Raw genomic sequence first — 12553 nt, forward strand, 5'->3', positions numbered from 1 at the left:
GCGAGTAAGAAAAAAAATTACAAGGAACTTTTGCAATTCTGCACTTAAATCAGGGCCTAGCAGAAACAGGGAGCTGAAAAACAAAAACCTCGTACCAGTTCCTCATATAGAGGAGGCAAAGGAAAAAGACATACAGGGCGACAATTTTCGCTTTCCCTTACTTAGTGACTATAGTGTCCTTTCAAAATGTATTAAAATTTGAGTGTATCACTGATGAGTGACTTAACTGATGATCGCTATCCTACATGTAAAGTGACTATAGTGTCTGATTATTATAATTTGAGTGTATCACTCTTAAAACAAACAAACTGATCCCTATGGGAATAATTACATTTCCAATGTCTTTGTCCAAGATAAAATTAAAAAAAGTAAATGTACTTTATTTCCTCATCAATGTATATTGATTCATCAATAGGTGCGGTTAAAGAATCACGTGCGAGGCGGGACAAATAGCTAGACAGAAGCAGGGCTGTGAGCACGTGGATTGGCGGAATCAAGGCATATAAATATAGGGCATAACTGTCAAATTTTTCAATTTCATGACGATGTTCAATCGATTGGCTTGCGTGATAATTTTATGCATTGGCGTTTATGCAAATAGTCATGCAAGCCAATCGATTGATCACATCATGAAATCGAAAAAATAAGACAATTCTTCCTCAAATTATTCATTTCTTCAAACTGTCATTCGCTTATAACTGCATGTACATGTGTACATACTGTAACAATTATGTTCTGTGAATTATCAAAGAATAAAATATTCATTTCATTTTGAATTTAGAATATTATTGATATGCTCTTTTGTAATGGTTTTTGTGTCTTCAATTTTCTTATTGGATAGTTCAACATGAGTGCATCTGAATTATTCCATTATAATTAAGGCAAACAGGATTTGTATGCATGCTCTGTCGTTGGTTTTTACCACGCGCAAAGGGTTGCTCACATTTTCACATACATAGCCAACAGAATTGCACGTAGTTTCGATCGAAACATCAAAAGAAGAATACGATCTATCAGTGCTATAAAATACTTAGCCCGAAACAATAAAAAAGTTTTACTCGATTTTCTTAATGCAAGACAACATGTTTTAAATCTGACCAAAAACAAATCAAAACATAGTGAATTCTTATTGCTAGGAGTGTAATTCATCCCAAAATCTTCGACAATAGTCACAAAAAACTACTTGAGGACAGATGATACAAACAAAAATGGATGCCTGGATTGGTATAAACTTTTCCTCACAGCAATATTAATAAAACATGTACAAAAGACACCTGCATAATTCTTTTCATTTCTTTTTGTTTTCTGATTTTTTTTTACCTAAATGTTACCTAAATATTTGTGTTAACTATGTAATAGCGCCTGTGTAAAACCTGTTAACCAAAGTATCTAAAGTTATGTTATATGTGCCAATATATGCAATGTATAAGCCAATAAAAATACTACTATATATTTTTGGGCCCGTTTTTATTCAAAATGATGTAAAAAAAATTCTAGAATATAAAGAAATTGTTAACCTTCTATGGTGTGTAAAAACCATCTGAAACCATCCTTATTATTCCATACAAATATTTCTCACTTCAAATCCCATTTTTGTAAAAATTAAAACAAAAAATTAAAAACTTCGCGGTAAAACTTTTTACACATTTAAACATGACTCAAATTTTCAAATTGTTTGAAAAAAAGTTTGTTTGTATCATCTGTCCTTATCGAAGATTTACAAATCCTCAGACAAAAACAGGTATATTACCAGTGAAACATATAGAGATAACGAGCAGTATTCAAGATCAAAAGTATGCATTTGCTCACACAGTCTCGTTTTTGTTTTTTGTTGTTTTTTTTTTTCATTCATGACAATTTTTAAACTTTTTCTTTTAAGGATTGTGAACGAATTTAAAACTATAAAACTATAAAACTCTTTGAAAAAAAATATTCGAACATTTAAAACAGGGCTAAGTTAAATGCTAGGATAATTTATTATATAAAATTGGACATCTAGAACTGACATAACAATGAAAATTATTTTAAAATATGTATCCTTTTACAATTTCAAAGCGTTATCATGTTACACAAAAATTCTCCTATAGAAAGTGCGCAGAAAATATGAAACATATACGATAAATCAATAAAAAGGTTAAATCTTGGTTACATTGAAATAGCTGAGTTTTAAACTTTTTCTTGATTTCAAAGTTGTTACTTAAATTAAGACCAATGTTCCTTTCAGCGTAAAATTTGCACTCTTGTTAGGTTAATAAATGTACATGTATTTACATCCTTTTTCCGTTTCAGTTTCAGAAATCTGGGACACACACTCTTGAAATAGCCCGAAGTGATTGTAAATAACCATTCGATAATGGTACTGTAGACCTTTACTTAGAAAATAGGCGTTTAAACCTTTTCACATGACCAAAGTTGAAAAAATGTATATGTTACGTATGGATCACTTGGTTTTTTACAAATGGGTAAACCTTATTTTGATAATTTCTCTAATTTTTCATTATTTAACAAGTGAGGAACATCATTATAATCCAAAATACACATCTGCCTATTAACTTAAAAGTATCATTTCATATTTCTAGAGAATCAATACCTTTGACAACGCTCAATACGAAGAAAAGTACGGGAGATTTTGAAGGTATTTTGTTTTATAGATCAAATTAATAATCATAATATAAACAACTGTTAAAACAAAGTAAAATTAGCATAAATTCATCGTCATTTTAAAATTTTCACAGGGTTTAAAATCGGTTACATTGATGAAAACCAGCACATTCAGTGTCCATTTCCTTCCTTTGGTGTTAATTGTAATTCTGAATGTTCTTGTGAGAAGGAAAATTGCCACCATGTGCATGGATGTTCCGTGAATGCGGAAGGTATTGTTATGTTTATTTAAAATATTTAAATTAAAAACGACAGATTTCACCAAAGTTCTAAAAGAAAGTACAGGTAATACTGACATTCAAAAAAATACTACATTTTATCTATGTAGGTTCATAGTTATACCATGATTTAAAGAACTTGCTATTTATAGATTGTCCCCATGGGTATTTTGGAACTTCATGTGAAAAACCTTGTCGTTATCCAAATTATGGGAAAGATTGTCAGGGGAAATGCAACTGTAGTTCACAACTCTGTAATAATACTTATGGCTGTGCTGGGGTTTAAGTGAAATGTTAAATATAAAGATATAATTATGTACATTTATTGGTTGATTGTATATTGTTTAACGTCTCTTTTGAGAATGTTTCACTCATATGGAGATGCCACAATTTGCCAGTGGAGAGCTGCAAATTTTGTCCTATATATTCGGCACTTAGGGCCATTCAGCAGGTAGGGATCTTTTTCGTGCCAGCACCTACTGCGACATGGGACCTCGGTTTATACGGTCTCACTCGAAGGACCGGTCTCAACGTCCCAGAGTGGGATTTGAACCCGCGACGTAAGGATTGACTCTTTACTTCGCGACTCTTGAGCAGATGCTCTAACCACTGCACCACACGGGCAACCATACATCCAAGATAATAATACTAAAGGAATACTTTAACGTCCATTATCACAAAACATCTTTTCAAGATATGTTTTACTTATGGATATGAAAAGTGGGGTTTATTGAATGCACATAAAACGTAGATGATACAGTGTATTACCAAATAAATGTACAGTTACCTCATCCAAGACGCTTCAAAATTTTAAAGCAGTTACATGTCATATAATATGAGTGAAACCAAGTTTGTTGCAAGCATGGTTAAATGCAGATAAAAAAGTATAGATCTCGGTAAATCTGTAAAAAAAAAATCTAATATGTGAAGAAGTCTTAAACACTGATCCCTGGAAATTCCGTATGTGTAATAAGGTGAATTGGAACAGTAAGCATCCCACATTAACCGCTCACATCTGCCGTTAGCACTATCTTCTGATCAATTAAATGAAACTTTTCGAAATTAATTTATTTAGCGTTAAAAGCTGGTAGACATAATTAAAAAAAAATACGTGAGAGGTTTTGCGCAAAATTTACGTGCAAAAAAAAACTTTAAAAAATGGCTTGTTTTTCGTCGACAGCATAAGCTATGCAACTTTGAGTATTACATATAAAGACAAATAGGTATACATTGATATCTCATAATTCTTCGATATAAAGAATATTCTGCACGATGTATAATTTGGAAAATGTACAATTAGCCTTCAATTCTGCATAATTTCTCCAACTTTAACCAAGACCCTATTTTCTAGGCAGAAATAATACTTTCAGTTAAATTTTTTACAAGAAATGACTCAAAGTGCTTTATGTATTTAGAACCATTTGAAACTACACAGACAAGCACTTCTTTATCTTTGGCAACTTTATCATATCAAAACAGTTATAATGACATTAAGTTTTATGAAACTGATTATGTGACGCCTCCTTTGTCCGGAGGGTTAACAAAGAGGAATACTGTTTATACTCAAGGGTTTACCAATATATACATTTACATGTATGCCAATGGAGAAAAAACCTCTGCAGCACCTAATATCAGAAAAGATTTGGCTAACCATTTTTTTATTCGATGTTTACAGATGTGTGCATATGTAAATTAATAATAGAATCAATGCATAATTATAAATGTCGTTAATTTTTGTTTAATACATCTCGTTATGTTTGAATCTTTATGAATTTTTGTTCAGAAAAATAAAGAGAATTTATTTTGGCAGATCTTGATTGCGTGAGCAAAGAATTTGGAAAGACGAAAAAGCCTATCTTATTCAAGTTAACAGTAGGAATGATTAGTATTGCCTGTATGTTTTTCAGCCTTTATCTGTTTTGTAACTGTCCATGTGTATGTAAGAAGAAAAGATACATTGATATATACCATGTATAATTTTGTTTTTATTGATACTATATCACTAATGAGTGATTCCTTTTTTTATTCTTTAATTACAAATAAATATGAAATATTTACACAGTGTTTTAATTTAAAAAAATACATTATAACTTTCAGTATTGTTATTAGTTTTACTATTGAAGAAATGACAAATCTTAAACAGCGTCTTTTACTACATGTGTTTAATGATTTTCACTTGATGCCTTTCTTAAATTTGTACAAGTTTTTAAAATGCATATTGGTTATTATTTCTCGGCTTTCAAAAATATCATTTTCAAAATGAATATATATTATATAGAAAAGAACAGATCTGAATGGGGAAAAAACTCGCATTTGCCTTCCGGCCTTCCGCCAAAGTTTAGGAAGTATTAAAAAATCATACTTAATCATTTTCAAAGCAAAAGTGTGCATCTAAACACAAAAAATTACATCTATAATCCAATTAATATTTATGAATTATGTTAAGGTTTATTTGACCAGGTTGATGTACTTTTGACACCAATGAAGGCGTACAATAGGCAACAAGTAAAGTAGATTTGTAGAATTTAACTTTGACCATGTGTGAAATTTTTCTTATACCCCATTCCAGATGTCGATTGATAGCATCAACACTACTGTAGTTGTGATTAACTTTTTTTTCAAATTCCCCCGGTAATTCCAGGACTCATTACCTCTCGCTTGTTTTAAATTACTGCGTTTGAGATGGAAATTAATGGTTTCTATGTCTGTGATATACAATGTACCTAATGTGAGTGAATAAATTGATATCACATTTTCTGTGTTCAGTTTCAGTTCCGCGTTTAAGCAACAACCATATTTTTTAAAAATATCAATACGGCTATTTTCACAAAAACAATTTTAAACGTCTCGCCGGTGCTGCAACTTCCCGTTTTCCTACAACAAGATACACAATCATTTTACAGCGAGACCTAAAAATAATTGAACCGGTTGAAAGATGAACCCCTTCAGAGTAATACAAAATACACTTGACAGGGGAAAATATACTGCACTTTTATACCTGATAATTTATATTAAGCTAACCCAACTCAAAGAGCAGCAACAAAGTTTTCCTCATAAAATAAGTGCATCCATTTAAATTAATAGATGCTTTTAATATTTATGTATCATGATAAGGTTTATTTATTATTGATGTACTTTTGACGCCAAAACACTGAAGGCTTACAATAGGCAACCAGTAAAGTATATTTGAAGAATTTAACTTTAACCATGTATGAAATTTTAAAGCCCATTACAGGTGTCGATGGATAGCATCAACACTACTGTAGTTGTGATAAACTTTTTTTTTTCAATTTCTCCCTGTAATTCCAGGACTCCTTACCTTTCGCTTGTTTTAAATTACTGCGTTTGAGGTGGAAATCAATGGTTTCTATGTCATATACAATGTACCTAACTTGAGCTAATAAATTGATATCACATTTTCTGTGTTCAGTTTCAGTTCCGCGTTTTAGCAACACCCAATTTATTTTTTTTCATATATCAATACAGCTGTTTTCACAAAAACAATTTTAAACGTTTCGCCGGTGCTGCAACTTCCCGTTTCCCTATAACAAGATACACGAACATTCTACAGCGAGACCTAAAAATAATTGAACCTCGTTGAAAGATGATCCCCTTTAGAGTAATACAAAATACACTTGACAGGGGAAAATATACTGCATACTATGATAATTGTTATTCCTTTGAAGTAATAGACGGACGGTAATACCACAGGCACTTGTTTCGGAAATATTTTTTTAACCAATAGTCTAATAATAATACAAGATATCTAACTATGAATTACACTAAGCATCACCTTCTCAGAAACGCACTCATTTACACTTTTAGATGAAATGCACTGGCAAAATTTTAATACCTTTCTCTTTTACGATTATTTATTGACACAACCATGTACGACATGTATGTCTTTGTTTTAATTTATCTCCGTAAACAGCGTCAAAACTCTGGAACTCAACCACGAAACGGTATGTGCTAATCCCGCACAACAATTTTGACAGGCTAAAATCTGTATCTAAAATTAAATCGAAAAAATGCCGTAGTGTTTTATGAAAATTGAGACGTTATCAAATTTTATTTATTCAATGCAATAGTAACTGCTTTATTTAGTTTTGCACTTTGCCCGAGATCAGCACATATGTTTCGTGGTTGAGTATCATTTTCATACTATAGATTTAAAAATTATTTTCGAAACAAGTGCCTTTTGGTCGTACATACAGACGGAAGGAATTTAAATTATTAAAATGAAGGGAAATTTCCCATTTTCCTGTCAGATCAAAACGTGGCAAAAATAGGGTTGAGGTGCATTAAAAAATCTTTTGTAATAAAAGCATCTGTGAAAATATCATTAGATTATATTCAGTACTAGTGGTATAGGAGGAGTTTTTGATAAGAGATGGCTACTTTTCAATATTATTAAAATTATTGCAATGTGTATTTTTTGCCATGGGAAATCCAAATGTTGTGCCCGCTCAAAAAGTCAAATAAAAGATGCACTAGGTAACAAAGATTCTGTGAAAGTTTCATCAAATTACATGTAGTGGTATGAGAGGAGTTGGGATAGGGAATCAGATGTTTTACATAGAAATATATAGGAAAAATCTTTGAGAATCTTCTTCTCAAGATGGACACTTGGCCACTATATATCCTCCCGCTTTTAAACTTGGGGTATCCTGTTATAATGTATTTTGCTGCAATTTTTCTGTCACTATGATGAAAAAAAAATTTCCACCCTGGGGAAACCAAAGTTCTTATTCTTTGGAAATATATAGGAAAAATCTTTTACTCCTTTGGATTCTCAAGAATCACTGGGCATTGACAACAAAATAGATACATATGTGGAATAATTTAATATAGATTAACATTTCATAAACTTTTTCTCATTAAGCTAGGGTGAGGAATTGGGGCCACAATGAATCTTCAGTTTTACATAGAAATATATAATTTGATCATTTTACCCCATAACAATTTCTTCTTTAATTTACACTTGGCCAGTGTCATTATTCTACAGGGATTACTTTTCTTCACGTTGGTTATGCAGATTTTTAAATTGATGGTAACACATGACCCCCGATCATTATTCCGGGGGGTCATCATCAAAGTTTTCATAGAAATATATAGAAACAGCTGTTGTGAAACTTAACTACTTTCAGTAAAAATAGGGCCAAAGGATGCATTTTCATATACTTATGTGCCCATGGAACAAGGATCTTGTAATTAGATTTCAAAATGTCTAAATTATGATCAGCAATATTATTGGATGCATTATGTAGCGCCAAGGGGGAAATCTGGTAAAGAATCTCCAAGGTCCCTTCGACCATAATTTCATGTTTTCATAATTACATATTTTTATTGTACATGAACCAACATTTTTTCAACAAAAGAGAATTGATCTCTCAACCTCATTTTTTTAGCCGAATATGGATATTTAATTATTTTATAGGAACTCGTCTGTTTAGTTCATGTATGAGATACCCCTATCATTAGTCCCCTACTGGTAAAAACGGAGGGGACTATTGGTTTTCTCTGCATCTGTCTTTCCGTCCGTCCGTCTGTCTGTCCCCATCTGTCTGTAAGTCTGTCCTACTTGGTTTTCCGCACTTTTTTTCTAAACGCTTGAAGATATTTAACTGAATTTTGGTATGTGAGTGTATCTTGATGAGTTACAGACCAAGTTTGAATTTTGTGTCGCTTGTTTTTCGAGCTGAGAACATATTAATGTAGTGATGCATTCAGTTGACTGCTGTAAACATTTTAACAATGTTTTAAGCATTATGCTTTTCAAAACTTATCATTTATAAGAGATTTTTTGTAACATTTTCCTTTTACATAGCTGAATACCATATCTCAGTCTGATGCAATAAGCATCCACTTGAATTTTAAAAACTCACAGTTGTATGTTCACTACTTGTAGTTCTTCCTTGTAATGCTTATTTTTGCACATATTGAGGATGTCGATCTCAAATGAAAAAAAACTAGGTATTTATGGAAAATGATGGTACGTCTCTCGTACATCGAAAATTTGGCAAGATTTGTTTTAATTTTCAATTTGACTTTAATACAACTTAATCTTTTTCCAGAGAGTCCTCAAAGGTAAGATGTTGATGTTTAAGTCCATGTTCATTTCAAATTATATTTTAAAAGTTCAATTTTAAATTCAATATCTAATGAAAGGATTGTATTTGATTGTAAAAGCAATATAGAACATTTATATGTAATTAATAATATATATTCCTCATTTCTAAGGAAACATACATCTGTTTATGCGGCAAATATTAAAGGTAAGTAACAAATTCTGACATATGATTGTGTATATCTTAGTAATATTTTTTATTATCGTGTGATTTCTAAAATGCTTTCAAAATATTTTAAAGGCTGTAAACAGCAAACATTTTGATACCAGTGAGTTATATATATGCTATTATATATGATAAGGCTGTCCGAAGGCTTAACATGTCTTACAAGTACAAATTTTATTTTGAGCTTGATTTTCAATATGTGATCCTTGTTTGAAGTTGCGGTCAACTTGAGATAACAGTTTAATCAGGTATTATAATAAAAAATTCTGTGATGTCAGATGACTGTGTTGATCACGTGAGGGACATTTTTGATATTCATAAATGTTGCACAAAAATCACCTCGGCACAAGTGCAAAACGAAAATATTGTGCAAAGTTTGTCACATAGATCAATTCATCGTGATCTCTGGTACATAAAAAGTGCTGGGGGCAGGTTTCATTTTTACTTCTTAAGAAAATATTGTACATTAAATCAAAATTACCAACGTAAAGAGGGGTATTTTCCACACTTTATCGCGAATTATACAAAAACATATAAACTACATACGATCCCCCAGCAAACTTCAGTTAGAAGACTCACTTCTCTTTTAGATTCACGCAGAATATCTTCAATTTATCCTTGTCTTTCACGTGTGCCAGTCCAATATAAACACGATTCATAAATTCTAACTCTGTCTACGGAAGTGTAAGGGGGGCGTTTCAAATATAATCTTTTGCTATTGCTTGAATATATGCATATCGGACAAGCAAAAGGAATAGAGGCATTTAAATATCAAATGTTAAACATAATAACAGCACACACAAGCTTAAAAACAACCCTTATTCTGAAATTAAATACAAATTCCCATAATAAATCTACATGCCGTGTAATAATTATGACATTTTCCCCGTCATGTCAGCTCAAATATGCAGTGACATGACGTCATATTCTATTATGATGTCATATCTAGGTAGTTTAGAGAAGTTACTACAGTTTGAGCAGTTTGATATTTTACGGGCAGCCTTATCCTAGCTGCGTATATTATATTGAACATTTTGTCTAGAATTACATGTAAATGTGATAAATCATCCTTGATCGTCAGATATCCGTTTTAAAAAGGTTTTTGATTCGAAACCCGGCCTTCCGCTAGTGACCTAAGCAACTGTTTCTCTCCCAGCGCTCAAAACTGAAAATAAAAATGAATGTTGTTGGTTCTTTGGATGAGACTTAAAAACGTAGGATGTTGCCTCAGGTGTTGGCACTATAAAGACTTTTCATTGCTCGATAAACTTGGTGCTAAGCAAATTTCTATATATGAAGCCCTTTGATCCGCTTGCTTGTAATTACATCTCTATGTGAGAGAAACACTCGCGACTTGGACCTAAAACAGCAAACATTTTATCAAACAATCGTCTGTCATGCATGTTATTCTGTTAAGGCATGAAGTTTTGTTAATCATATAATTATACTTACATTGCTTGCAATGACTACAAGGTTTTTATTCTTATTTACTAGATTGCGACCCCGGTTTAACAGGAAGAGATTGTGCATTTCCTTGTCGTTATCCAGGGTTTGGGAAGGGATGCCAAGAAACGTGTAATTGTGTAAAGGAATATTGTGATAAAGAAAATGGATGCCAAGGTATTACGTGTATTTATAATTACATGTCAGCTATTATCATAAAATTTTAAACCTTTTTCAAAAATGCATTTTTTCACATGAAAATTATTTGAATACATTGTATCTACGCAGTACAGTTAAGGTGCGCATTGGAAATATCGACTAAATTTTGTATTTAAAAATGTATTCGTAATCGGGATGGCGATTATTTTTAGTACATTATTTATATCGGATAATTGTAATTATAATTAATAACTACATATCGAGGACGATTATATTTTATATTTAGACTAGTCACGTGATGCGGCAGTCACGCGATTTTAGCACATTGACTTGAAGTATTGATGATACATATAAATGTCACCAGTGCAAGGGCATAACCAAGATAAATTTCCAAGTTTAGTATATAAATATTTTCAACACGTATTGTAGTTTCTAAAAAGTGCTGCGATCCTGTCTAAATTCTGCAATTTCATTGTTAAAATTATACTTGTATGACCGAATGCTATATTTTTTGCTGGTCAGCGGCATGAAATATTGATATAAATAAATTGTTTTTAAGATTTCATCAGGATTGCAGCACTTTTCAGAAACCTTAATAGTTCTATAGTTGAAATGTAAAAGCTTACTTTGATCCATAGAGTGTATGCCCTTGCACTAGATCGATTTATAAAGACCCCCCACGTAACCCTCCGATGTACTTGCATACAAATATACGGCAGTGTTAATTAAATACGTAATATACAGAAAATATATTATTTAAATAGCGAAGAAGACATTAAATTCAATTTATTGGCCCATAGAATATCTGTAAATAATATTTTATTAAATTAGAAAATACATATTTTGTTGAGAAAATATTACTTGATCTGTGTCTCACTGCATACAAACTACGTCACGTTGTAAGAAATGACGTCATATTGACAAGTGTATTGCGATCAGTGACTTGTTTATAACTTGTTATGTGGGATTTAACTAACGACAAAACAACACGTTGTAGTAAGTTTTTATGTAGTTTGATGATTTCTTACTGGTTAAATTAGCAGATAAACTCATTTTGTGGCATTTTAAAGAAATGTTGTATGACGTATATTGTGTATGATGTCACAGTCAAGTTTTCCCGTACAAATTAGGCTCCGCCTCCTTTTTGTAACCTTAACTGTGCTGCGTATTTAAATCTTGAACATCAACGCAACTTCAAAACTAAATTGAGCAGAGTAATGTTATTGTATATAAAACGATAACTAACACATCATGGCTAAAAGGGAACTTTCATTATTTTACTTAAAACGTTTAGCTTGAAAAGAAGAAATAGAGAAGAAAAATTGTTATCGTTTCATTTTATTGATGTTATTTCTTTTTTATATTAGTATAGGTAAATAACGTTCTCTTTGTTTCTACTTATCTTTGTCAAGTTCTCAGTCATAAGTTTGAGAATGAAGAAAAAATAATAAGACAGGAATAATTCCTTTGAAAGTCAAAAATCTGACATCACCAAAAATTTGGTAGCTTGGACAGTGACGCCAAATGTCGCCTGAATTTTGCAACTACGCTACCTTTAAAATACAAGATAAGCTTTTAAAAGAATATTGAATATATAGATGGCTTATTTACGCTTTTTATAATAATTTGCTAATTGATTACTATGAGTATTTTGTAGATGGTTCTCGAACACTCTCTCCCAGAACAATAACAGACAAAACTAAGCTGCATTTCACAACGAGGAATATTTCAAGTAAACATTTACATTTTTTAAAACAAATTGCCTCTAAAAAATCTCAA

The 12553-nt window shown here is 31.6% G+C and overlaps 1 long non-coding RNA gene across 1 annotated transcript; it reads left to right on the plus strand.

Annotated features, from left to right (window-relative positions):
• Positions 1–8863: 8863 nt before the first annotated feature.
• Positions 8864–9305, plus strand: LOC134263112 (uncharacterized). The gene is made up of 3 exons (XR_009991185.1): positions 8864–8966; positions 9120–9154; positions 9248–9305. It is a non-coding gene; the product is annotated as an uncharacterized LOC134263112 (long non-coding RNA).
• Positions 9306–12553: the final 3248 nt, after the last annotated feature.

Source organism: Saccostrea cucullata, unplaced genomic scaffold (genome assembly GCF_032062105.1).
Source record: "Saccostrea cucullata isolate Sc308-1 unplaced genomic scaffold, CSIRO_AGI_Scuc_v1 ctg498, whole genome shotgun sequence".
NCBI classification, from domain to species: Eukaryota; Metazoa; Mollusca; class Bivalvia; order Ostreida; family Ostreidae; genus Saccostrea; species Saccostrea cuccullata.